This window comes from Nomascus leucogenys, chromosome 4 (assembly GCF_006542625.1).
Source record: "Nomascus leucogenys isolate Asia chromosome 4, Asia_NLE_v1, whole genome shotgun sequence".
Lineage (NCBI taxonomy): Eukaryota > Metazoa > Chordata > Mammalia > Primates > Hylobatidae > Nomascus > Nomascus leucogenys.
In genome coordinates, this window is record NC_044384.1 from 15,472,638 (window position 1) to 15,499,850 (window position 27,213).

Below are 27,213 nucleotides of genomic sequence, written 5' to 3' on the forward strand. Positions count from 1 at the left end.
AAAAGTAATGAAAAATTGAACAAAATCGAAAGCTAGTTCTTTGAAAAGATCAATGAAATATATAAGCCCCTATCATGTAAGAAAACAAAGAGAGAAACACAAATTAATATCAGAAATGGAAAACGGGAAATCACTACAGATCCCATAGGTAGTAAAAGGTTAATAAAATAATACTATAAACAACTCTATGTACATAAATTGGATAACTGGGTAAAATAAATCAATTATTTAAAGACACAAACTTCCAGAACTCACACAAGAAGATAGATAATTTCAGTAAGACTACATCTATTAGAGTTAGTGAATCAATAATGAATAATGTTCCAAAGCAGAAAGTAGCAAACTCAGATGGGCTTACTGGTAAATTCCACCAAACATTTAAAGAAAAAACTTATAGCAATTCACTACAATATCTTTCAGAAGACAGAAGCAGAGGAAATACTCCCTAAGTCATTTTATGAAGCCAGCATTATCCTAATATGAAAACCAGATAAAGACACTAAAAGAAAAACTACAGACCCATCTTTCTCATAAACATGCAAAAATACTCGAAATATTAGCAAATCAAATTCTACAATGTATAAAAAGGATTATTATGCAACATGAGTAAGAGACATTTATTCTAGGTTTGAAAGGCTAGTTCAACATTCAAAAATCAATTAATCTATCACAGCAACAATAAAATTTACATGATCATATCAATAGGTATAGAAAAAGCACTTGACAAAATATGACACCCATTATGATAAAAACTCTATCAAAACTATGAATAAAGGAAAATTTCCCTTACTCTCTAGAGAACTTTTACCAAATAACCTAGAGTTAGCATTATATTTAATGGTGAGAAACTAAAAGCTTTCCCTCTAAGATCAGGAACAAGGCAAGGACGGCCCCTCTCGTAAGTGCTTTTCAACATTATATTGGAAGTCCTAGCTAATGCAATAAGATAAGAAAATGAAATAAATATATACAGATTTGGAAGGAGGAACTAAAACTCTGTTTGTTCATAGACAACATGATTGTCTATGTAGAAATTCTAAAAGAATCATCATCAACAACAATAGAAAACTCCTGGAAAAAAACATTATAAGGTTTTTGGATACAAGACTAATAGGTTAATACACAAAATTCAATTGGTTTCCTATATAGCACCAATGAACAAGTGGAATTTGAAATTAAAAATAAAATTCCATTTATATTAGCACCCAAATAAACATTTAGGTATAAATCTAACAAAATACATACAAAATCTATATGCAAAGAACTATAAAGTCTAATGAAATAAATTTAAAAAGGACTAAATAAATGGGTGACACTTCTGTCAGACGTAGAATATTTTGTGTTCATGGATAGTAGGACTCAATATTATCAAGATGTCATCTTTTCCCAAATTTATCTATAACTACCGATTTTATGTAATCCCATCATTTTTGTTACAATGCCAAACTGATTCTGAAGTTTACATGTGGTTGAAAAAGACTTAGATAAGCCAACACAACTTTAAAAGAAAAGAAGAAAGTTGAGGATTCTTAGCCCCTGACTTTGAGACTTACGTTAAACTACAGTAATCAAGACATTGTGTTATTGGCAAAAGAATAGACAAATAGATCAATGAAACAGAAGAGAGAGCGAAGAAATAGACCCAGATTATATAAATGTATTCTACTCATCATGGACAAAGAGGCAAAAGCAATACAATGAAGCAAAAATAATATTTTCAACAAAATGCGTTAGAAGAACTAGATATCTACATGCAAATAATAATAATAATCTAGACACGGACCTTACAAACTTCCCCAAAATTAAGTAAAAACTGATCATAGATCTAAATATAAAACTCATAACTATAAAACCTCTAGAAGATAACATAGGAGTAAACCTAGATGTCCTTGGATATTGTGACAGCTTTTTAGATACAACATCAAAGGCATAATTCATTACAGAATTAATTGATAAGCTGGAGTTCATTAAAATGTAAAACTTTTGTTCTTTTTTTACTAAGGGCGATATCAAAAGAAGAAAAAGACAAGTCACAGACTGGAAGAAAATATTTGCAAAAACAAAATCTAATAAAGAAATTGTAACCAAAATATGCAAAGAACACTTAAAATTCAACTATAAGAAAACAAACAACACAATTTGAAAGATGAGCCAAAGACATAGCAGGAAACTCACCAAGGATGATATATAAATTGTAAATATGCATATGAAAAGATGTTCCATATCATTTGTTATTAGAGAAATGCAAATCAAAACAATAATGAGATACAACTACACAGCTATTAGAATGGCCAAAATCCTCAACATTGACAACACTAAATGCTGGTAGGATGTGCAACAACAGAAAGTCATTTATTGTGGAAATGCGAAATGCTATAACTACTTTGGAAGACAGTCTGGTAGTTTCTTACAAAACTTACATACTCTTACCATATCATACAGCAATCACACTCCTTGGTATTTACTTAAAGGGGTTGAAAATGTGTCCAAAGAAAAACCTGCACACAAATCTTCACAGCAGCTTTAGCTGCCAAAATTTGAAAGCAACCAAGAGGTCTTCTGTAGATAAAAGAATCCAGAGAATGAAATATCATTCAGCCCTAAAAAGAAATGAGCTACCAGGACATCAAAAGACATAGAACATTAAACACATATTACTAAGTGAAAGAAGTCCATCTGAAAAGGCCACATACTGTATAATTCCAACTATATGACATCCTTGAAAAGGTAAAACCATAAAGTCACTGAAAAGCTCAGTGATGCTTACGGGGTGAGGGAACAGCAGAGCATAGTGGATTTCTAGGACAGTGAAACTATTTACGATACTGTAATGGTAGACATATGTCATTACACATTTGCCCAAATCCATAGAATATATAACACTAAGACTAGAGCCTAATGTCAACTATGGACTTTGGGTAATAATGATGTCACTGTAGGTTCATCCATTGTAACAAATATACCACTCTGGTTCAAAATTGTGAAGTGGAGGGAGGCTGTGCTTATGTGAGGCAAGGGGCTATATGGAAAATCTCTGTGCCTTTTGCTCAATTTTTCTGTAAATTTCTTTGAAAAATAAGACTATTTAACAAGGGGGAAATATGGTAAGCAATATTATAAGAGTGTTTACAATGATAAGATAATATTTACCTTCAATTCTAGAAAGTTATGTACAAACTGCCAAGGAAACATCTTGGTGTGACTAATTCTACTTCACCAAGAAGATACTTTTTGAGGCAAGTCTCCACAACTGCGCGGAATCTGCCACCCATTGAGGAGGATACAAGACATTAAAAGGCCCCAAAACTGATTATTGAAATACCATTCCATGTTTAAGAGATCTGAAAAAAAATCACAGTGGCTGTGCCGGATTGTTAAGAGTTTTCAGGGAAAACTGACCCATTAGGCCCAGAATCACAGTGCCAAGGGCCCACGATACTTTTAGGGACCCACAAAATGCCTGGATTTTCTTTAACATTTGAAGAAAAGAAAGAGCTCTTAGGTCTATCAAAAAATTTTAATATATAATAACACAATTTTATTTATAACAATGTAGTAGGATATTTTTAAACTATTTCTCTAGACTTCATTTTATTTATTCTATTTCTAATCCATCACTGCCTAAAAATAGTGAGGTAGTGAAGGATTTAAAGTGATATAAATATGTGAGCAATTTTCCTGATTTAAACTAACTTGTATCTAATTTATTAATCAGTAAACACCAACATGCTAAATGTGCCTAAGACTTAAGATAAAAATCTAAATCACTTTACATAAATATTTCACTGTACTTAACATGCAGAAAGCTGATAAAAGCCCAAGTTTATGTAGCTTTCTTCTCTAATGAAAGCAAAGATTGTACATTTTTTCTGTCGATCACACATGCCCTTAAGTTGTGGTTCGAAAATATTTACAGATTTCAAAATGTAAGTGTGAAGTAAAGAATTTGCCATGTTGTTACAGGTTTCTGGGCTACCTTATGTATCTCAGTGTTCATTGTTTCTAAATAACTTTCCACACTTCCGTTAGACATAGAATCTCTAGTAGAATCTCTACTTATCCTTATCTTTCAATAGCAAAACCAACATACTACCTCAGAAACTTTCTTTCTCTCTCCTCTGAGCATTAGGGCTGCAGAGCTTCATTGCTTTTGGCTAAGATTTTGTCTCTAAATAAAATGAAAATACTACTCTAAGGGGAAAATACTTAGCCTCAAATTTTGTACTCCTCCTTACAGTGAGAAAAGAATGTAGAGAGATTGAATGCATTGGCTGTGGTGGTGGCTCACGCCTGTTAACACCAGCACTTTGGGAAGCCAAGGCAGATCACCTGAGGTCAGGAGTTTGAGACCAGCCTACCCAACATGGTGAAAACTGTCTCTACTACAAATACAAAAATTAGTCGAGTTTGGTGGCACACATTTGTAATCCCTGTTACTTAAGAGGCTGAGGTGGAGGATTGCTTGAACCCAGGAGGCAGAGGTTGCATTGAGCTGAGATTGCACCACTGCGCTCCAGCCTGGGTGATAGAGTGAGACTCCATCTCAAACAAACAAATGAGAGAGAGAGAGAGAGAGAGAGACTGGAAGCATCAGATAATGGACATATTTAATGTAAAAAAACTGAAGAATATAAAAGCAGAGTAAGAGGCTTTAATCTTATTCAAAGTTTTCATTGACCCTATGACAATGTTAAACAATGTCTTAATCCATTCAGACAGCTGAAAAAAAAATACGATAAATGGAGTAGCTTATAAACAAAAGAAATGTATTTCTTTTATTTCTGGAGAGCGGGAAATTCAAGATCAAACTGCTGGCAGATTTGGTGGCTGGTGAGGACATGTTTCCTGGTTCATAGATAAAGCCTTCTTACTGTATCCTCCTCACATAGTGACAGTGACAAACATGCTCTCTCAGGCTTATTTTAAAAGAGCCTCAGGCTTCTTTTGTTATCCCTCATGACCTTCTCACCTCCCAAAGGCGCCATTTCTTAATACTATCAAACGGGATTAGGTTTCAACAGGCAAATTTTGGGTGGACTTAAAAATTCCCACCATAGCATTATAAACATGTATATACATATGTACATACACGTATGCTACGAACGATGTATATAAATATGCATATATTACATGTATTTTATCATGCATTATGTATATATACAACAAAACCAAGTCTATTCACACAAACAATTGCTGTCTGGAATGCGACTGCACTTCCAGTGCTCTGCCACATTATTAAGTAGAAGGCACTAAGTCACACAAAAGAAAAGATCTTAGAGCCAGCAGAGGTGTGTGTTCTGCCCAGACCCCTCCTGATTCTCCACTTTGCATGGTGGTTGTTCTCTTTATTGTTCTTTTTACCACTCATGAACACTCCTATCTAAAGCAAGTACAGATTGTGTCCAAGGCTTGCATTAACCTCAACATCTCCCAATTTTTTGTGCCCTTTCCTATCTTGATAACAATTCAAAATCTCATTTGTCTCTGAAAAATCTGTTGGGCAAATCATGCCTGTACCTCAGAGTCTCATTTTTAAAACTGGACCATCAGCATTTAACCTTCCATTGCAATGGAGGAGAAAGAGAGATTTGATTTCTGGGGAAAGCCTCATGTAGACTAGCAGAAAAGAGACACTATTGAGGCTTTACACTTTCCACATCAGAGACATCCTTCATATTCCCTAAACAACTGTGTGCATTATTAAGCATTGATCCTATGCAATGATCACTGCACTTTATTTATCTTCATTCATAGGATTTGAAGTCATTTATGCAAGCCTTCATATCTTTAATGAATAAGTAATGAATTCACATTTATCTAGGGTTGAAATTGAGTTTCTGCAATCTTTTACCATTTGACAATCATTTAGTCTCTGGTAGCTCACTTCTGAAATTTTCTTGGCCCGCTCAGCCTCCAGATAGAAAAAAGAAGTCTGAAAAAAGGATGACTTTTCCGCTCTCCTGACAGTGTAAGCGTATGAGAACATTAGAGGAGCAAGCAAAATGACATCATTCCCATTTTCTTATCTAGAACGTCTCAAATGTGGCTGATCATTTGAATCATCTATTGCTATTGCTATTAGAGCTGACCCCCAGGATCCCCAAAACAAATACCACCAAAGCTAATGAATTATAACCTCTAGGGGATGAGCCTGGGCTTCTGCATTTTGTTTTGTTTTGATTTTTAACAAGTATTTCTGGTGATTATTTAATCAGGCAAAATTGGGAAACTGATCTAGTCCAAAGAAGGGAAGACTACTTAAACTTCTCACACGTCATAGACCATTTTGAATGTATCGTATACATGTTTTTAACTAACCCAGAGCTAACAAATTCAGTTTGAATTGCATTTCTAACTTTTTAGGGAGTTAGCTATATCTAGGACTATTGATGAAATTCAAGTACCTGAACCCCATGAGCAAACACATGGGGAAAAAGTGAGCTCTTCTCTTCATGCCCAAGTTTACACAGTGCCAGAAAGCAGTGTTGAACTCCATATATCATGTTCTGTAAAGAGCTCCTTCAGAGAACAAGAGATCACCCTGCACCAAAATTGGACGGAAGACTCATAAGGAATGTGGCATGTGTTGTGCTCCTAGACTCATTGCTTAATCTATAGCACTTTGGGGAAATTAAAGAATTTTCGTGAAAGGCAAATATTTTAAAATAGCCTGTCTTTGAAAAAGCTGGAGATGCCTTTGTGAGACACTGAACTGTGCTGATTTAATGTAGCCAGAAGCTTTATGAGGAGAGAAGCAACTCTGGATGGACACCAGGATCACCATACATTTTTTTACTAGGAATTTCTTGGAGCTGTCACCATTATTAGCACACGATATTCCAAGAAACTACTACCAATAGAAGTGAGATAAACTGCTGAGAGGAGCCCCCTGGGATGCTGAGCAACTGCCAACTGCCAAGGGGTGGTATCTAGAAGCTTCCAATGTGTTGCACCTCTGAGCCATTGGTGGTAACCTCTGTAGAATGGAACAGCCATTGGAAGGTGTACAAAAAAATCAGACCATAATGGTACTCATTTCGTGGTATTATCTAGTCTCTCCCATATCATCCCAAGTAATTCTTTTTTTGTTTTGTTTTTTGAGACAAAGTCTGTCTCTGTCGTCCAGGCTGGAGTGCAGTGGCACAGTCTCAGCTCACTGCAGCCTCTGTTTCTCGGGTTAAAGAGAATCTCCTGCCTCAGCCTCCCCAGCAGCTGGGACTACAGGCACGCACCACCACATCAAGCTAATTTTTGTATTTTTAGTAGAGATGGGGTTTCACCATGTTGGCCAGGCTGGTCTAGAACTCCTGACCTCAGGTAATCCGCCTGCCTCATTCTCCCAAAGTGCATTATAGACGTGAGACACCACGCCCAGCCCCAAGTAGTTCTTGATATCCTGGAGAAAATTAGATTCAAGATAAACCTTACCTACTACATACATTCAACCATACATCCATTTTCATTCATCGAATATGTATAGATCCCTTAGTAGATATTGCTAGATCATTTTCTGGGTGCTGGAAAGAGTAGCATGAAGTAAGTGGATGGCTGCCTTTATTTATTTTTTTAACCAAAGTTGGGCTTCTCCCAGACAAGTGTAGCAGGGTGGAGAGTGATTGTAAGTATGGCCTATGTACCCTGAGTGGACAAGGAAAAAGGTATGAACCATGGGTGTAAAACATGATTAGAAAAAAAAAAAAAAAAAACGTTTTAGGAGCAATAACTTGAAGGTCTTGTGGAACTAGATAGAGATGAATGGGGGAAGGTGGAGGTCAGTGAGTGAGATCCTTGAAATCAAGGTCTAGAAGTTATGAATTATTGCGATGACCACGGATATGACCACAGTTGAGGGAGGTGGAATGTAGAATGAAGGATTTACAGAAACTAAGGAAGTCAAGGAATAAAAACACCAAGTCCTGGATATATTGTTTATGTGGGTACTACATAGGCTTTAATTAAGCAACTTGAGCAGGTCTGAAGTTACTGAAACTCTTGTTTACAGTCCTGAACTGGGTCACAAATACCTGAATTCCTAATAATGGATATGGAAACAAGCATACATCTAGAAACCATAAGCGACAATCTAGAAAGTGTTATAAGGTTAGTAAATATACCTGTTAGAAATGTACAAATCCCTGCCTATTTCAATGTACTTCACCTATCTAAAGAAGCACCTGCAATTCTGACCATTGAGTTTCTTCTTCAGATAAAGACATTGTCTCCCACAGGCTTGCTTTTTAGATTGGTGCAAAATTGTGGTTTTCCCATTAACTTTAGTAGCAAAACCCCAGTTACTTTTGCACCAACCTATACAAAGTAAATATATCTAGCATAAGAAGCAAATGGTAGGATAACAACATTTACAGAACATCAACCCATGGCAGTTTAAGTAATTAACTAGTTGTCACCGCTTAGTCTGGAGCAAAACTCTAGAAAATGAGGCAACTGGTAAACAATGAGGAGAAGGCAAGGAAGGCTATCTAGGAATGACAGCTTAGCCAGGGAGCCCTGGTTTCCCTAATACAGAATAGCAGAAAGCTCTGGGAAACAGCAAACTGTAATTGGGAGTACATGGCTCATGTGCAAAATGCAGATAATATTTCTTTTGGGATATGAAGTTTAAATAAAATAGCATATGTCAAATATCTGGTGCTCATTAGATGGTCCATATATATCAGCCTTCTTCCTCACCTGTTCTTAATATATATTTGTATTTCAAGATGATTTTACCTACAGCAATACACACACAAATATTACTCTGAAAGCTACAGACAAAATAAATCATATCTTCTTATTTCTGTGCCCCTTTTCTTGAACTATTTATTTGACTCTGTATTTAGAGTTAAATTAATTAGTCTTTTGGCTTCCTTATGAAAGCTATCCTGTCTTCAAATAAGATGTTTTTCAACAGCATATGGAATGAAAGAAGCCTTACTGAATGAGAAAATAGTGCAGGATTCCATTTATAGAAAGTTCTAAAACAGGCTAAACTCATTTTTGATGAAAAAATATCAGAACAGAGGCTACTTTTGGAATAGGAGTGGAGGATGTGTGGAAAAGAGCACAAGAGAACTATCCAGATGATGGTAATGTGACAGCAATGTTCTATAGCTTGACAGGGGTTAGAGTTGTAAAACTCAGTCAATACACATTTCAGATTTGTCCATTTCATATATAAATCAAAAGAAAAACTATAAACAAATGTTGACCTATAATTAGTCATATACATACTAAAGTATTTGGGAGAAAACTGATGTGGGTAAATTACTTTTTTGTGCTTTCAAAAAACAAGATAAATTGATGAATGTGTGGAAGGATGTATAAATACGTAATAAAATACTTAAAAATCCATTGTTAAAATCAGGTGGTGGCTATACAGGTTTCTACTGGAAAGCTCTTTCAATTTTCAATGTTTAACTGAAACATTTTCATAATAAAACACTAGAAAAAATGAGATATTTTCTCACTCATCTTTTCCAGTTCATATTCCAATTCTTGATGAAAATGTTGACATTCTTTATAGTTCTTACCAATGAACATTTAAAAAATGGCTACATCCAAGAGTGAAACAAATGTGTTTTAATCAATAGAGAAACATATGTTCAGCCCTTAGGTAGTGCCTGTGGAAAACATTTAATATTGCAGGGCTTCTTGTCACTTCTCAATAGTTGTCAGATTGTCAACTCCACATCCCAGGTGCTCAGCAAACTATAATTTCCAGAGCTCTCTGACAGAGGGCATATAGATCTATCCAGCTGACCTCACATAAATATTACAGAAATCTGTCTTCCATGAAAAGGGAGAAAAAACTAAAAGGATCTGAAATTACCAATATTTTAGTTGCTCAGGTGTTCAGGTTTCATGTCTCCCTCAAATGCAATATTTTTACAAATATAGAAACTCTTTCTCCTTGACCTAGCTTATGGACTAAGGAGCCTTGGGTTTCAAATATTCAAAATATTTCAGGTGATAATCTCAGTTCCCAAAAGATATTTTTAATAGGGCCACTCTAACTTTTAAAGATCAAAGAGGAAGGAAATGACATGTGACACCATTATGGAATTTATCATTCCTCCCTCCTTGAAATAATATTCACACTACCTTTCTTATTTCTCGTCCTTATTCCTCCTTGTCCTCTTATTTCTGGGGTGCTCCTAGTCTCAGTTTACGGGCCCCTTCCTTTTGCTATTTGCATTCACACTTAAGCTGATCATAGTTACCTAGTTTCGTAACATTTTAAATATCATCTATGTGCTCATGATCAACTATGTCATTTAATCCCAAACCTCTTCTCTGATTTCCAGTCATGTATGCTCAACTGTCTACTCAGTATGTCCAATTGCATGTCTATTAGGCACTGCCAACTTAATATGTTGAAAACTAAGCTCTTGAGCTTCCCCCAAGATCTGATTCTCCTAAAGTTTCCTCCTTATTTACATAACAGCAATTCCAACCTTGCACGTGCTCTGACAACAGCTTTTGGAGTCACCTTTAGCTCCTTTCACTCTTGCACAGACCACATCTAATCTGTCAACCCATCCTCACAACTTTACTAAATATACATAGTGTCCAATAGTGTCCAACCCTTTCTCACACCCTTCATTGCTCCTTGGTCTGAGCCACCATGATCATGATTTTCCAGGTGAACCACTACAGCCTCCTAGACTAATCTCCCTGCTTCTGCCCTTACCCCGCTTCCATCTATTTATTCACAATCTAATAACAAGAATGCCCTTGTTAAATATGAATGGAAATAGCTCACTCCTCTGCTCAAAATAATCTAGTAGGTTCCCTTTTCATGCAAAAAAAAAAATAAAATCCAAAATCATTGAAAGCATCTACAAGTTTCCACACAATTTGGTCCCTCATCTCCGCCTAATCTCCTATGACCCTTCCCCTCTCACTCAGCTCCAGCTATACAGGACTTGCTACTGAGATTCCTCATCTGTGCCTTCACTGCACACAGCTATTTCTTCTTGGAACGCCCCTCATTCACAAAGCTTGTTCTCTCACGTTCATCAGACCTCTGCTCAAATGTCAGTGTAGCAATTAGCTCTTCCCTGACTATACTGCTTAAAACTACGTGCAGCTACCCCTTCCCACAACGCTCCCTACCTTCTCTCTTTGCTTTATTTTTCTCTGTAACACTCATCACCATCTAACATATTAGGTATCCATGTACATAGTATGTATGTATGTTTTGCCTTCGTAGCCGTATTAAAGTACATGGTCAATGAGGTCAGGAATTTTTGTCTATTTTATTAATTTCTGACTCCTAGACCTTAGAAAAGTAGGCACACAACATATATTTTTAAATACATGAATGAATTGAGAACTTAACTTCACAAATATATCATTTAAATTAATCTAGAATAATTAAGAAATTAAGAATAACATAGAAGACCACAAATATCTCTATTTCAGCCTGGTTAGATCTATTACAACAACCTCATTTGGTCCCACCCTACCCTGAATGAGTCAGGAAAAAGGATACTCACATTAATTCTTTAATGCATATCTTTCTTTATCTTCTTTTTATATCATTGACAGCAGCTTGTCTCATTTATCTACCCAAGGAAAGATCTAGCTTCTATTGCCCTTGATTCTAATCTCAAGTGGTCATATGCGACTCTGAATTCTCCAGGTAATGTATTTGATTTTGTCACTGTCTTAAACTGACTTAACCCAATTTGATGGTCAGAACCTTCGGTAATTATTATTAGCCTTCAGTGGCTGTAGTTCACAGCAATATGCCTCACTCTCATTGCTGTAAGATGGTGTTTGACAATGAAAGCAAGTCTTGTGCAAAATAATCACACTAAATTAGTAACAGCACTAATCTAAAGCCCTCTATTAGCAAATAGCCACAGTGCTGCAGCCTATTTGCAGTTCAGAAAAGGTCTCCTTTATTGTTCTCTGATGTAACTAACACCTTCTATGAAGGCTGGTTCAAAATGGGCACCACCAAGTTCTTTAGGCAAGCTGAGCAAGCCGTTTAATTAAGTGAGAAAGGAAATAGGGTCCTTCCAGAAGCGGAAATGTACAGCACCACACACCACACCAAATGTACATCATGCCACCTGTCTTTAAGGTTTAAAGAAAGTTGGCATGATCTTTTAGAAGTTAAACAACAAATCAACTGCTCTCAGATGAATACTATGAAAAACAAGTTCTTGACCTCAAGGACTGAACTAACAGAATAGAGTAAGGACTGTTGAACTTGCTGGGTTTTGCACAGCATTCATTTGAGGGCAGTAGATCTGTTGCTTAACTCCTAAAAGATCATGCCACCTGTCTTTAAACATTACTAATTCTATTAATCAACAAAATAGACTACATTTTTAATACAGATTATGGTTTTTTCCATATATTTACACATCATATTATATACCTAGAATATTTTAAATGAGCCAGCACAATACAACACTCAGGACAGATGTATTTCAAGATTTAATCAAGCTTGATAAAATGTCACCATTTAAATTATTTCTTCCAAGTTTTTAACTCTCACAACTTGATTTATACCAAAGGCACCCAGAAGTGTACTTGTCACCATAAAGTGAATTTTGATAAAGGATGAAGATTAAGGTAAAAGCATGGACATAGAGACATTATAGAATCGAGAAAATCTAAAGACTATCCTCTTCAGACCATTTTAATTATAGCTGAGGAAATAGACCAAAGATGTTAAGAAATTTGTCTTAACTCACAAAATGACTCAAAGAAGAATAAAGTCCACAATCCAGTGCAGTGATTCTAAGTCTCCAATTAACTTTCTCTAAAATCCTATTAGAACCTGATACGTTTTCAGAGGTACTGAGGAGACCCCTCAGTCAGTCAGTCCAAAAACAAATCTATTCATTCTACTTCTCATCAATTTATTTTTGAACAGTCACACATCCATTCCACTTTTGAAGACTTGCAAAACACCTGCCTCTGTGTTATACAGTTGGTCGAGCATATTAAAATAAAGAAGGAGCCCACTCATTACTAAAGAAGAGACAATAAGTACTCCCTGGAAAGTGAATGTTCCATATCACTTACTCAGTGCTAAGATTCTTTCCTTTATTTTCCACACTTATGGACACTTAGGGGCCAAGAAATGGAGGAAAACCAACCATTCCATTAGTATGCAAATGCAAGCCTAGCCAGGGTATAAATTTACCTTCAGATACTTGGATGTGCAGGGACTGCATTTAAGCTGCAGACTAAATTTGGCCTCAGAAATTTCTTTGCCGGACCAGCACAATATCAAAACATGTAAACAGTGAATGCACCCATTTTCTATTGACTCGTACTGGCTATTTCAGTTACTTGTCTTACCAACAGGCCCTTGTAGGCATTTGAGTATGTGGCTTCTGTGTGCCACATAGTAATGATAAATATGCACCTAGAATGATGGATTAGAATCTAAACCCCTCCAAGGGCTATTGTTGTTACCTTGAGCAAGTTCTTAACCTTCTCGCTGGCCTGGTTTCCTCACTGATAATATGGGGAGGATGACAATAGTACCTAACATTGTATTGCTGAGGATACATGAGATAAAGCACTTAGAGTGTTCTTGGCTACGCTAATATCTCTTGGGCTTTTACTTTGTGCCCAGCATGGTATTAAGCAATTTATATGCATTGTCTCATTTATGAGGTATATATTATCTCTATTATGCACATAAGGAAACTGAGTCTTAAAATTCATATTACAGTAGTTCCCCCTTATCTGAAGGGAATATGCACCAAGATCCCCAGTGGATGCATGAAACAACAGATAGGACTAAACCCTATATATGTCTTTTCCTATACAGACTTATCTATGATAAAGTTTAATTTATAAATTAGGCACAGCAAGAGGTAATTAACAATAAATAATAATATAATAGAACAATTATAACAATGTACTACAATAAAAGTTATATGAATGTGTTGTTTCTCTCTTACTCTCTCTTTCTCTCTTAAAATATCTTATTGTACTACCCCATCCTTCTTCTTAGGATGATATGAGATGATATATTGCCTATGTGATGAGAGGAAGTGAAGTGAATGACAGGCATTGTGACACAGCATTAGGCTACTATTGACCTTCTGTATTCCTGAATCAGTGTAACCATCGTTTGCTTGCAGTAAATGGCTTGGTGTCACTTGTTTCAGGGGATCCTTTGCTAAAGTTTCCATAAAGGCTCGATGCTTTCTGGTGCAACACATTGCCATCACTTGAGATTTTTTTCTGTTCATGTCTTCTACCCACAAATATAATCCCTTTTTCATCTTAACTACTTATCGCTTACTTTGGCCACAAGTTTTGCAGTTTGAGGTGTGACAGCAAAACTAGCACAAATTTCTTTTCGTTCTTCACAATGTTATTGATAGACAATTTGTTCTTATTATAGATCTTAGCAACTTCAGCATATAACATTTTTTTCTTTATTGAGAACTCACCTTCGTACTTAAAGGGAACACTTTACTGCTTCTCCTTGGCATATCCGATTTGCTAGCGTCACCACTCTTGCACTTTGGAACCATTATTAAGTAAAATAAGAGTTACTTAATAATGGTTCCAAAGAGAACTTTAACAAAGTTCTTTAACAAAGAGTTACTTTAACAAAGCACTGTGATACTATACAAGTCAATCTGATAACCCAGAGGACTACCAAGTGACTGACAGGAAGGTTGCATCTATGGTGTGGATATACTGGATGAAGGAATGATTTGCGTCCTGGGTAAGACAGAGCAAGATAGTATGAGATTTCATCATAATACTCAGAATGGAATGTAATTTAAAACTTAGAAAATGTTTCTTTATAGAATTTTCTAGTTAATATTTTAGACCATGTTGATTGCAGGTAACTGAAACCATGGAAAGCTAAACCTCAGATAAAAGGATGACTACACTATTCTACCAAAGATTCTATAATTAATAAATAGTGGAGTGAGGATTTGAGTGAAAGCAATCTGACATCACAACCCAATTCTTAGTCAGCACTGTGTACTGAACACTCAGTTAATTTCACTTAGCAACACACTTCCATGCCACTATATCCCTTCTATATTTACCAAACATTTGGATTTGATTTTGTAATATTTCTCTCTGATATGGAATAGCTGCATTCTTACATGAGTCAAATGGCAAATCTATTATTTTTCTCTCACCCTTTGCTCCATTTACAACAGCTGATGACCAATAACCATTCATTTGACTCTCGAAAGTCATCATTTTTTTTTTTTTCTGCACGATTTCTCTCTTCAAGAACTACTTAGGGCTGGGCATGGTGGCTCACACCTGTAATTCCAGCACTTTGGGAGGCCAAAGCATGAGGAACACCTGAGGTCAGGAGTTCCAGACCAGCCTGGCCAACATGGTGAAAACTCGTCTCTACCAAAAATATAAAAATTAGCTGGGAGTGGTGGCATGTGCCTGTAATCCCAGCTACTCAAAAGGCTGAGGCAGGAGAATTGCTTCAACCTGGGAGGTGGAGGCTGCAGTGAACTGAGATAGTGCCACCGCACTCCAGCCTGGGCAACAGAGCAAGACTCTGTCTCAAAAAAAAAAAAAAAAAAAAAAAACTGCTTGGATAATGGGAAAATATGTGCATTTTCTTGCATTCAAGTGTAAGGAACACATGAAGGCACATTATTTTCATTAATTTTCATTATGGTCTTCAGATTTACAAATGTTTGGTCCACAGAACATATCAACTAGCTCTTTTGCAAGTCACCTAAATAAAGATACAAGGAACTAATCATACTGGATCATACAGAATTTGAGCCCAAGAGCAGAACAAAAATCTTGCTAAGAAAAAATTTTATTAGGCAAAAGTCTGAAATTTTATTCAATAGCAGCAACACTGAGGGTGTGCAGAAAATTTTGAAATAAGATGAATATTATAACCTGATCAAGCTCTAAAATTTATCAACTCATACTTCATAATGCTTTATGAAGTTTTTTCTAGCTCATAGATTCTATTATCTAATTAGTAAAGGAATTTAAAGTTATCTTTGTCATCTTCAAATTTTTAAAAGAATCTTATATTAAATAAATTAAATGTTTACCAAGGCTTATAGCTGTGTAATAACTATCTATCTGAAAGGACAAAAATTTTATATTTTATTCATAAACTCGATCATTTATAAATCTGAGCTTCTCACATTGTGGTTCTTTCTAAGGCTGGAGAAGAGTGGTTTCCATCTAATTTATAATCGTGGAACTTGCCTCATAATATATCTTTTGCTTTCCAATGGCAACTTCAGAGTTTTCTTGGTAGAATCCATCTGTAAGGCTTATTTCATCATATTCTCTGCTTGTAGATTATGGACTGGCGTGTCATAAACCCAACTTGAAGTAGAAATTCTTACTGTGTTGCAAAATAGCTTTTCACATGATTTTCGTTTTTTCCAGCACCTGGGTTCCTAGGCATTTTCTGGGAACCAAAAAGATGGCATAGAGATCTCTCTTCCACATATAAAATACGTTGGACTTGGTTGCTCACAGACATGAAAGATAACCCAAAGACAAAACAAAGGAAGGTGTACAGCAGATGTTCTATGCTTTCTAAGTTAGGAAATGTCTAATCCTTCAGACTAGGAAAATGAGAGCAAAATGATAGAATCGCAGAGCAAACCAAGAAAGGCACCTCAAGGGATTATCTGGGGGGCTGCCTTTCAGGTAACCAAAACAGTTCCCTTGAAACCTTAACCGTCCTGCTTAAGGTTATACGGGCAGTACGGCCAAGGAAAATTTGACCCTGCATCCCAGGCTGTTAACATAGAATTCTTTTCACTCTCCACACTGTGCCCAGTTGACAGATTTAACACAGCTTTAGCACATGGTCTTTTCAAAGTGATATAAATTAATCTCTTATGTGAGTAACATCATCATATCCTTGACTCGGGCACTTTTTCTGTCTTTAATTGGCAATAAGTTCCAACTGTTTATGGACGCTTATAAGAAAAATCATCCAATTGCTGCCTCACAAAATAGCATATGCTTAAAGTATATTTTGCTAATAAAACGTTTGTGAAATTGCCAACATTTTAAAAATAATTTTAGAGCATTTGGGAGACAAAACACCACGATTCATGTAGAAAGGCTTTCAAAGCCCATGAAGTTCCTTAAATAGCTATGAGACCTCCTACTGTTTATGTTTCATTTGTGATCTTGTAGACAGATTTGTTGCTTCACTTCAGCCTTGTTATTTGTGTTGACAACAATGTACAGGCTATATAAACTTAAATCTACCTCCCCAGCAAAATATATATTGGAGGTATGTACTTATAAAATTTTTCAATACTTTAATTTTCATCAAGGGTTTTTATTATTGTTATTATCATTGTTTGGGGGGACTTTGTAACTAGTAACAGATTACACATAAAAACCCAAAGAAACCAAGAATTTAAAAAATGAGAGAGATTTTTATATTTACTAAAATGAAGTCTTTTACTGTTAGACAAAGTACCTTGGGCCAGGTTTGTACATTTTTTGCTTTGTTCTTTTCTTTTATGTGTATTATTTATTTTTTAGATGTAACCTAAGTTGCTTCTTTATTTTTAAAATCTGTAGGCTATAAAAGATTTCCATTTAGGTTTACTTTTTTATTGAGCATGTAAAATTTATGCCATCTACTTTAATTTTCTATATAGAAGCACATTCATGAAAGAATTTCCTGTATATTATTTGTTGCTTTAAATATTTCTCCTATTTATCTTAGCTTTTGATATATTGTTAATATTTGACTCAAAATATTTGGTATTCTGCTTTGACCTTGCTCTTTATGAGTTCAAATATGTGATTATTCTATTTTTATAAGTATGTTTTACACTATCCAGAATAAAATGCAATTACAATGATAAAAGTATTGAACTTTCACTTCAATTTGATAGTCAAAATCTCTCTTGTGACATCTGAACACATTTGAACAAATAAAGGTTAAAAATACCGGCCTATACCCAACAATAACCTTCCATACTTTATAGGAAAATGAAGCATTCGAGGCTTGGAGTCAAGGAACCTGTGCTCCAGTCATTGTCGGGGTTTTATATTATTATAACATTTTTTCTGAAAATCTCAAAACCACTCGTGATTTCCATTTTTTTTTATCTATTAGACGTTGGTAATACCTCTGCTATCCCCTTACTGAATTTGTAAATGTAATTATTAAGTACCTCTTATATTCTTAATATATACCTGATGCTGCCTTTTTTTTTTTTTTTTTCTTTGAGACAGAGTCTCACTTTGTCCTGGACTGCAGTGGCGCGATCTCGGCTCACTGCAAGCTCCGCCTCCCGGGTTCAAGCCATTCTCCTGCCTCAGCCTCCTGAGTAGCTGGGACTACAGGCGCCCACCACCATGCCTGGCTAATTTTTTGTATTTTTAGTAGAGACGGGGTTTCATCATGTTAGCCAGGATGGTCTCAATCTCCTGACCTCGTGATCTGCCCACCTTTTAATCTTCATCTGAATGTATATTCATCACAAGCAGATTTTCTTATCTCTATATCACAGAGGAAGAAACAAAGGTTCAGAGAAGTTAAATAGTCTTATTTTTAAGTGGCAGAATTGGAGTTTACCTCAACTGCCTAATGAGATGCTCTCATCTAGTGTATAAGTTGGAGGAATAGAAAACACAAGTGGTTTTCAGTTTTATTTCATTTTATTTTTTTAAATTTAATCTATGTTATCAAAAAATAAAGCCTCCTGAATATTGATAAGAATTTTCCAAAAGTATTCCTCATACGTTAAAATACATTGGCCCATATTTTAACATCAGTATGCATTTCTTATACAGTTTGATGCTCTTGCATTTCAAAGCACAAGATTATGATCTTTTGATTTCAAAAGATGAAATTCTGCCATGCATTCTGTTGATTATTTCCTTTGCCATGCAGAAACTTTCTAGTATGATGTAGTCCTGATTGCTTATTTTGGTTGTGTTGTCTGTGCTTTTGGTGTCATATCTATGACATTATTGCCAAGACCAATGTCACAGAGCGTTTCTCTGGTTTTTCTTGTAGAGGTTTTACATTTAAGTCTTCAATCCATTTTGAGTTAGTTTCTGTGTATGGTGTAAGATAAAAATCAAATTTCATTCTTTTGCATGTGGATATCCAGTTTTCCTAACACCATTTGTTGAAGAGACTATTCTTTCTCCATTGTGTATTCTTGGCATCCTTGTTGAAGATCAGTTCACCATATAAATGTGGGTTTATTTCTGCACTCTTTATCCTGTTCCATTGGTCTACATGTCTATCTCTATGCTAATATCATAATGTTTTGATTACTATAGATTTCTATTATAGTTTGAAATCAGGAAGTGTAATTCCTTCAGGTTTGTCCTTGCTTCTCAAGCTTGATTTAGCTATTTGCAAAATAATCAAGAGATTGAAAAAGCAACCTACAGAATGGGAGAAAATATTTGAAAACTATGTATCTGATAAGGGGTTAATCTTAAAAATATATAAGGAATTCCCATAATATCAATAATAAAGTTAATAACTCAATTAAAAATGGGCTAGACATATATAGGCATTTTTCTAAAGGCATACAAATGGCCAAGAGACAAATGAAAAACACCATTAGTCACCATGGAAATGCAAATTGAAAACACAATGAGATATTACTTCACACATGTCAGAATGGCTATTATCAAAAAAAGAGAAAAAAAAGTGTTGACAAGAATGTACAAAAATTAGAATCCTTGGACACCGTTGGTGGGAATATAAAATAGTGCAGCCACTGTGGAAAATAATATGGATGTTTCTCAAAAAAATTAAAAATAGAACTACCATATGATCTGGCAATCTTACTTATTTGCATCTATCTAAAAGTATTAAAACCAAGATCTTAATTGATCTTGCAGCAGTATTTACTGCAGCAGTATTTACCATGCCCAAGATATATAAACAACCATACATGGATAAATTGATAAAGAAAATGTGGTATATACACATAAGGAAATACTATTTAGTCTTACAAAAAGAGTTCTGAAATAATAACAGCATGATGAACCTTGAGGACATGCCAAGTGAAATAAGCTTGCCACAGAAGGGCAAACACTGCATGATTCCACTTACGGGAATTATCATATATAGTCTAATTCATAGAATCAAAGTGTGGAATGGTAGTTGCCAAGGGCTAGAGGAGGGGGAAATGAGGACTTATTAATTAATGGGCACAAAGTTTTAGTTAAGCAAGATAAATAAGCTGTAGAGATCTGCTGTAGATCATTGTACCTGTTGTCAACAATAGTGTATCATGAACTTCTTGGAGAGTAGATCTTATGTTAAATGTTCTTACCACAATGAAATAAAATTTTAAAAGAAAGAGAAAATACAATGTAATCTCTCTCTGCCCCAAAAGAAAATAATTCTATGCAACAATCAAGTGGGCAGAGCAAAACACAGGTCTTCCCAAAGAAGAACTTCTCCTCAATATCTGTTCATTATTTATTAAACATCTACTTAATACCTATGATTTGCAGTGCATTCTGGAGCTACATAAAATATGGTCATAAAATATAAAATTTGGAAATTGAAATTTTCTGTAGGGATCATTTAGCACAATTGTTTCATTCAACAATTGAAAAACTTATTTTATTTCTGAGATGGAGTTTCGCTCTTATTGCCCAGGCTGGAGTGCAGTGGTGCATCTCGGCTCAAAGCAATCTCTGCCTCCGGGGTTCAAGTGATTCTCCTGTCTCAGCCTCCTGAGTAGCTGGGATTACAGGTGCCCGCCACTATGCCCAACTAATTTTTTGGTATTTTTAGTAGAGACGGGGTTTCACCATGTTGGCCAGGCTGGTCTCGAACTCCTGACCTCAAGTGATTCACCCGCCTTGGCCTCCCAAAGTGCTGGGATTGCAGGCATGAGCCACCACACCTGGCTGAAAAACTTATTTGAAAAAACAGGCATTCAAAGTTACCTATGCTCTAAGTCTCTTACATCTAGATCAATAGCACTGCCACAGCAGTTTTCAAAACATTTGTTGCTTAATACTTCTTTATAACATATAATGCCAGCAGGCCATCACACCACACATTCAATTTAGACGTAAAAAAATCCTATCCCAGCCAGATGATTTTTCATGCATGAATGTAACACAGAGGCATTTTCAGATACTCAAGAATAGAATGAACATTTTTATTCTTTTTTTTGAGACAGAGTCTTGCTCTGTCGCCCAGGCTGAAGTGCAGTGGCACGATCTCGGCTCACTGCAAGCTCCGCCTCCCAGGTTCATGCCATTCTCCTGCCTCAGCCTCCCGAGTAGCTGGGACTACAGGCGCCCACCACCACACCCGGCTAATTTTTTGTATTTTTAGTAGAGGCTAATTTTTTTGTATTTTTAGTAGAGATGCAGTTTCACCATGTTAGCCAGGATGGTCTCGATCTCCTGACCTCGTGATCCACCCACTTCAGCCTCCCAAAGTGCTGGGATTACAGGCGTGAGCCACCACACCCGGCCTGAACATTTTTCTTGAAACATAACTTGCTTGATGCAAGTACGTTGTAATACTAGTCAATCTAAGAATATGCAAATGATCACTCTACTTTTATATTTTTAAAAGACTAATGGTAATCAAATAATAAAAGCAGAAGTAAACAAAAATTTAAAAGTAGAGTGGTTTTATATATAAATCACTTGTGATTTATATTTTTAAAAGACTAACAGTAATAAAATAATAAAGGCAGAAATAAATAAAAATTTAAATCATGGGTGCTTTCAATTCCCCATGCTTCACAAGGAGACATGCTCTTTATTGAAACACACTAATTACACATTGCTGAGTTCATCTCATACACTAGCCCTGTGCATCAGGAATTCACCCCGTGGGCTATGCATCTGGATGGAAACTACCTTTAATGTTCAGCAAGCCTAGTGTCACGTTCTTATCAAATGTCACAAAACACATGACATAATGTCCACAAATCATGAGGTATCCTCTTATTGCTAAAGATACATAGGAAATAAAATTAATTTTCGGTCAAATGGAAAAGCTTCTTTCACAGACTTATTGCTGAAATATCAAACTTCTGTTAAAAAGATAAACTATTATCTGGGAAAAGTTTTCACGTTATTTGAAAGTTAAAATCTTTAAAAATGGAAGATAACCATCACAATTTACTTCTGTTTTCCCTTTGAGTTTGTTTTTGTATCTTAAGCATTTAAAGACGGCATCCAACAAATTAGAACTCACTTTGACAAACACATTTTTGTTCCTTTATTTTTAGCATTTTACTTATTGCCCATCAAGTTCCGCTTCCACTATGCTTTATATTTACATATATATGCCTCTATTTGAGCAAGGCAATTTCATTCCTTGAAATGCAGAACTCCATGTATTAAATAGCTTCCTTTTCAAAGAAATGAGAAATTCTGGAATAATTAAATTACTTCTTAAAACTTAAAAAATTTGTTACTGACAATGCTCGGATCACACCGAATTCTCTTGCTTACATATTAATATTCTACCTGTTCATGGACTAATCTAAAATTTCCACTCAATTTTAAATCTTCTTTTTTGCAGAAAATTTTATTTGGATCATTATCTTTGTCTTATCTTTATCAAGGATTCTGACTGTCTTGGGGAGTTGGAAAGTTTAAGTATAATTTTCAGGAAAAAAAATCATGTCTCTCACACAAAGTAATCACATGTAAAAAAATTTATTTAACTCATAATTGATGGAGAGCAGTAAGATGTTATGACTGGTTCAAAGTGTGTTTTAGAAGCTTGAGTATTTATGGAGTGGTGCGATTCCTGGGTTAGATATAAAATTAGCACATGCCCCACAAAGCCATAAATGTTTGGGCTATCTAGACAATCTTTGGGTGGTCTTCACTCCCAGGTGACATTTAAGTACATGCCACTCACCCTTTTGTTTAGGTTCACCTTTGACATAATTTTTCTGCCAGGGGTAATTTAAAAACCATGCAACTATCATCAAAATTCAAGAACAGATTTTTTTCGTATAGTCAAAAATATGTAGTTTTCTCACTGAAATCAATGCTATGCATATGTAGCTCAGATTCCCCATCCTTTTCAGCAATTCCTCTCAGAATCTATACAAATATGAAGAGCAAATGGAAAAAAGGTAGTTATTAGATTTCACAGAAATGTTATTGAAATTAACTTTGAAATATATGCAACTGATAATTCACAAATTCCCTTTAAAATATTAAGAAGAAAAACAGACAAGTAGTGAAAGGATTTGTGTCTGTGAAGAGGGAGGAATAGTTCCTTCAGAAAGTCCACAGGAAGAATAGCAGTCAGAACTAAATATGAATACTTCAGACGGGGATTAAGTTTCCTTAAAGGCCATGAGATAGTTGAAGCCTATATATAATCATTTGTACTTCTCTGATAAAACTCAATTCCAAGAAAACTTAGACATAATTGCTCCCACATTTGAAATTTGTGTAATGAAGTGCTGATTGAAATTCAATGACTTTCAAAAGTCTGATTTTTTCCCATGTCAATTTCTTTGAAGATGTATTGATGTTGAGAACATGATTCAATGCTTTGAATGCAATTTAACATAGTATATGCAATTTTCAGTTCACTGAAGCAGAATTGAGCTCAAATATGTGGATTGGTATTTATATCTATAGGGAGGGGAATGTCTTTCCTTCTCTTTTAGGTTCTGATGTACAAAGCATTTTGATGACTTAGATACATTTCTTTTAATCAACTTTGAAGATAAATCAGAAATATTTGCTAAAATTATTGGAAACATTTTTTTAACCTAGTTCTGAAAAAGAACTTGACTCTTGAACGGACATTCCCATAGTAGTAAAGAATACCAGTATTACTTGGGGAAAATGTGGAAACTAGATTTTCATACAACCACTCCTAATCATTTTAAATATATACAAAAATATATATATGGAAATATAAGAAAGAGTTGTATTACCAAGAAAAGCAGTCTAGAAGAAAACCCTAAATTTTTTTTTTTTTGTAATCTTACAAAAACATTCTAATGAGTGGTTGGACAGGGGAGGCATGAATAATATACTGTGAAAATCCCAGCCCCATCACTGCCCTTGCCACATGGAGGGCGGTTATTCCCCAGAACTCCAATTGTCTCACAGCCACATCCTACCTCTGAAACTCTCCAAAGCCCTCATCTACACCAGCTGCTTTGCCGTTTGTTTCTTCTCCAAGCTTCCTGGATCTTGGTTTCACTCTCTAACAGTTCTCACCACCTTGGTTACTGCCCTCTACATAATGAGGGTAGAACCAGGAGAAAGGGGGAATTTCAAGTGGGGAATGTCAGGATACTCCTCAGAGAGAGGAGAAGGGGTAAGATTGTTTTATTATTTTTATTGTTACATATTATATTTTTCTCTCTATTACCCATGGAACCATTTCAGGTTGGGTGGTTTTGTGGGTTTTTTTGTTTTTTTCCTTCATGGCCATCAAGACAGAGGAAACAGAACATTGTAACCAATTTATTTTCTGATTCATGTTTTAGTGATCATGAATTATCTTTCATTCCTGCCATGCTGCACATTGTTCCATGGCCATCTTCTTTACTCACAGTTTCTTGTGCCTAGAACATCTTTTCACTTTTTATTTTCACCTTGCTAACTCAAACTCCTTCAAGTCTCTACAAAGTTGCTTCCCGAAGGCTGCTCTGTGCCCAACCCGTGCTGAGCGCCCATCTGGATGTTCCCATTGCACCCCACATGCTCTCTGATTACAACAGCAGCTGTATTATATTACCATGACCTGTCGAGGCATATTAGAGGGAAGCTTCTGAGTTTGTTTTCGTGTTGTATTCCCAGTGCTCCCTGCAGGGTGGGCTGGGGTGCATAGTAGAGGCTCAATGCAATTATGTTGATCAGAATTGAACTGAACTGAAATAAGAAGGAATAAAAGAATAGAAGGTAGAAAATGGTCTGGTCATCCAGGACTGAAGACAGAACAGGAGCAGTCTCCCACATGAGCACTGAGACTCAGGTGGGGAACACTATAGACTGTTTCTGTGGCTTGCTTTGGCCAATAAAAAAAGGCAGAAGTGACAATGTGTTGTTGGGGCGTAGATGGCAGTGGCCTTGTTTGGTTTCTTTTGTTCTATTTTGCTTCTGTTACTGCCATGAGTAGGCCATGCCTTGGTGTATAGAGAGAAAAAACAAACAGTTTCCCCTCCTATATGTTCAACATTCACTGCAGAATACTTCTGTGGCCATATGTGTGGGGATTTTTCTCCACATCAAATAATTTTGAGATACTAACTGGGTGTCCCAGTTTGATTCAATTCCAACACTAATCTGAGTTTGTGCAGACACCCCACAGGTTAAAGGCTCAATCTTGTATGACTGCCCCTCTGCCACAATTTCAACTACAAATCACAAGAAGTAGATTCCCAGCTTACCCACAACTCTGCCTCACTTATATAACAAATCAGAGGTTTCCATGACCCCATTCTTGGGTTCAGTTAATTTGTTAGAGCAGCTCACAGAACTCACTTGTTTTTTTTTTTTTTACCAGTTTTTATCTTAGTAAAGGACATGATAAAGGATACAATTTGCTATGGTTCGAATATTTTACACATCCATATCTCATGTTAAAATTTGATTCCTGGCCAGGCGCAATGCCTCATCCCTCTAATCCCAGTGCTTTGGGAGGCAAAGGAGAACGGATCACTTGAGGCCAGGAGTTTGAGACCAGCTTGGGAAACGTGCAAAACCCTGTTTCTACAAAACACTATAAAAGGTATGGTAGCATGCATCTGTACTTCCAGCTAATTGGGAGGCTGACGCAGGAAGATCACTTGAGTCTAGGGCTGCAATGAGCTGTGTTCACACCAGTGCACTCTAGCCTGGGTGACAGTATGAGACTCTGTCTCTAAGAAGAAGAATAAAAATAAATAAATTAGCTGGGCATGGGGGTGTGCTTCTGTAGTCCTAGCCACTCTTGAGGCTGATGTGGGAGGATTGCTTGAGCCCAGCAATTTGAGGTTACAGTGAACTATGATCCCACCACTGCACTCCAGCCTGAGAGACAAAGCAAGATGCTCTCTGTAAAAATAAATTTAAAGAAAAAAAAATCCTAATGTTAGAAATGGTGCCCAATAGGTAGGAAGAATCGATATCGTGAAAATGGCCATACTGCCCAAGGTAATTTATAGATTCAATGCCATCCCCATCAAGCTACCATTGACTTTCTTCACAGAATTGGAAAAAACTACTTTAAAGTTCATATGGAATCAAAAAGAGCCCGCATCACCCAGTCAATCCTAAGCCAAAAGAACAAAGCTGGAGGCATCATGCTACCTGACTTCAAGCTATACTACAAGGCTACAGTAACCAAACAGCATGGTACTGGTACCAAAACAGAGACATAGACCAATGGAACAGAACAGAGCCCTCAGAAATAATGCTGCATATCTACAACTATCTGATCTTTGACAAACCTGACAGAAACAAGCAATGGGGAAAGGATTCCCTATTTAATAAATAGTGCTGGGAAAACTGGCTAGCCATATGTAGAAAGCTGAAACTGGATCCCTCGCTTACACCTTATACAAAAATTAATTCCAGATGGATTAAAGACTTACATGTTAGACCTAAAACCATAAAAACCCTAGAAGAAAACCTAGGCAATACCATTCAGGACATAGGCATGGGCAAGGACTTCATGTTTAAAACACCAAAAGCAATGGCAACAAAAGCAGGAATTGACAAATGGCATCTAATTAAACTAAAGAGCTTCTGCACAGCAAAAGAAACTACCATCAGAGTGAACAGGCAACCTACAGAATGGGAGAAAATTTTTGTAATCTACTCCTCTGACAAAGGGCTAATATCCAGAATGTACAATGAACTCAAACAAATTTACAAGAAATAAACAAACAACCCCATCAAGAAGTGGGCAAAGGATATGAACAGACACTTCTCAAAAGAAGACATTTTTGCAGCCAAAAAACACATGAAAAAATGCTCATCATCACTGGCCATCAGAGAAATGCAAATCAAAACCACAATGAGATACCATCTCACACCAGTTAGAATGGCGATCATTCAAAAGTCAGGAAACAACAGGTGCTGGAGAGGATATGGAGAAATAGGAACATTTTTACACTGTTGGTGGGACTGTAAACTAGTTCAACCATTGTGGAAGTCAGTGCGCTGATTCCTCAGGGATCTAGAACTAGAAATACCAGCAATCCCATTACTGGGTATATACCCAAAGGATTATAAATCATGCTACTATAAAGACACATGCAC

The 27,213-nt window shown here is 36.1% G+C and overlaps 1 long non-coding RNA gene across 1 annotated transcript in view; it reads right to left on the reverse strand.

Moving 5' to 3' along the window:
* LOC105739640 overlaps positions 1-27,213 on the reverse strand; it is a 316,721-nt gene that overhangs the window by 101,612 nt on the left and 187,896 nt on the right. The window contains exon 5 of the long non-coding RNA XR_001115590.2: positions 22,856-23,043. This is a non-coding gene — a long non-coding RNA (uncharacterized LOC105739640). The remainder of the gene's footprint in view (positions 1-22,855; positions 23,044-27,213) is intronic.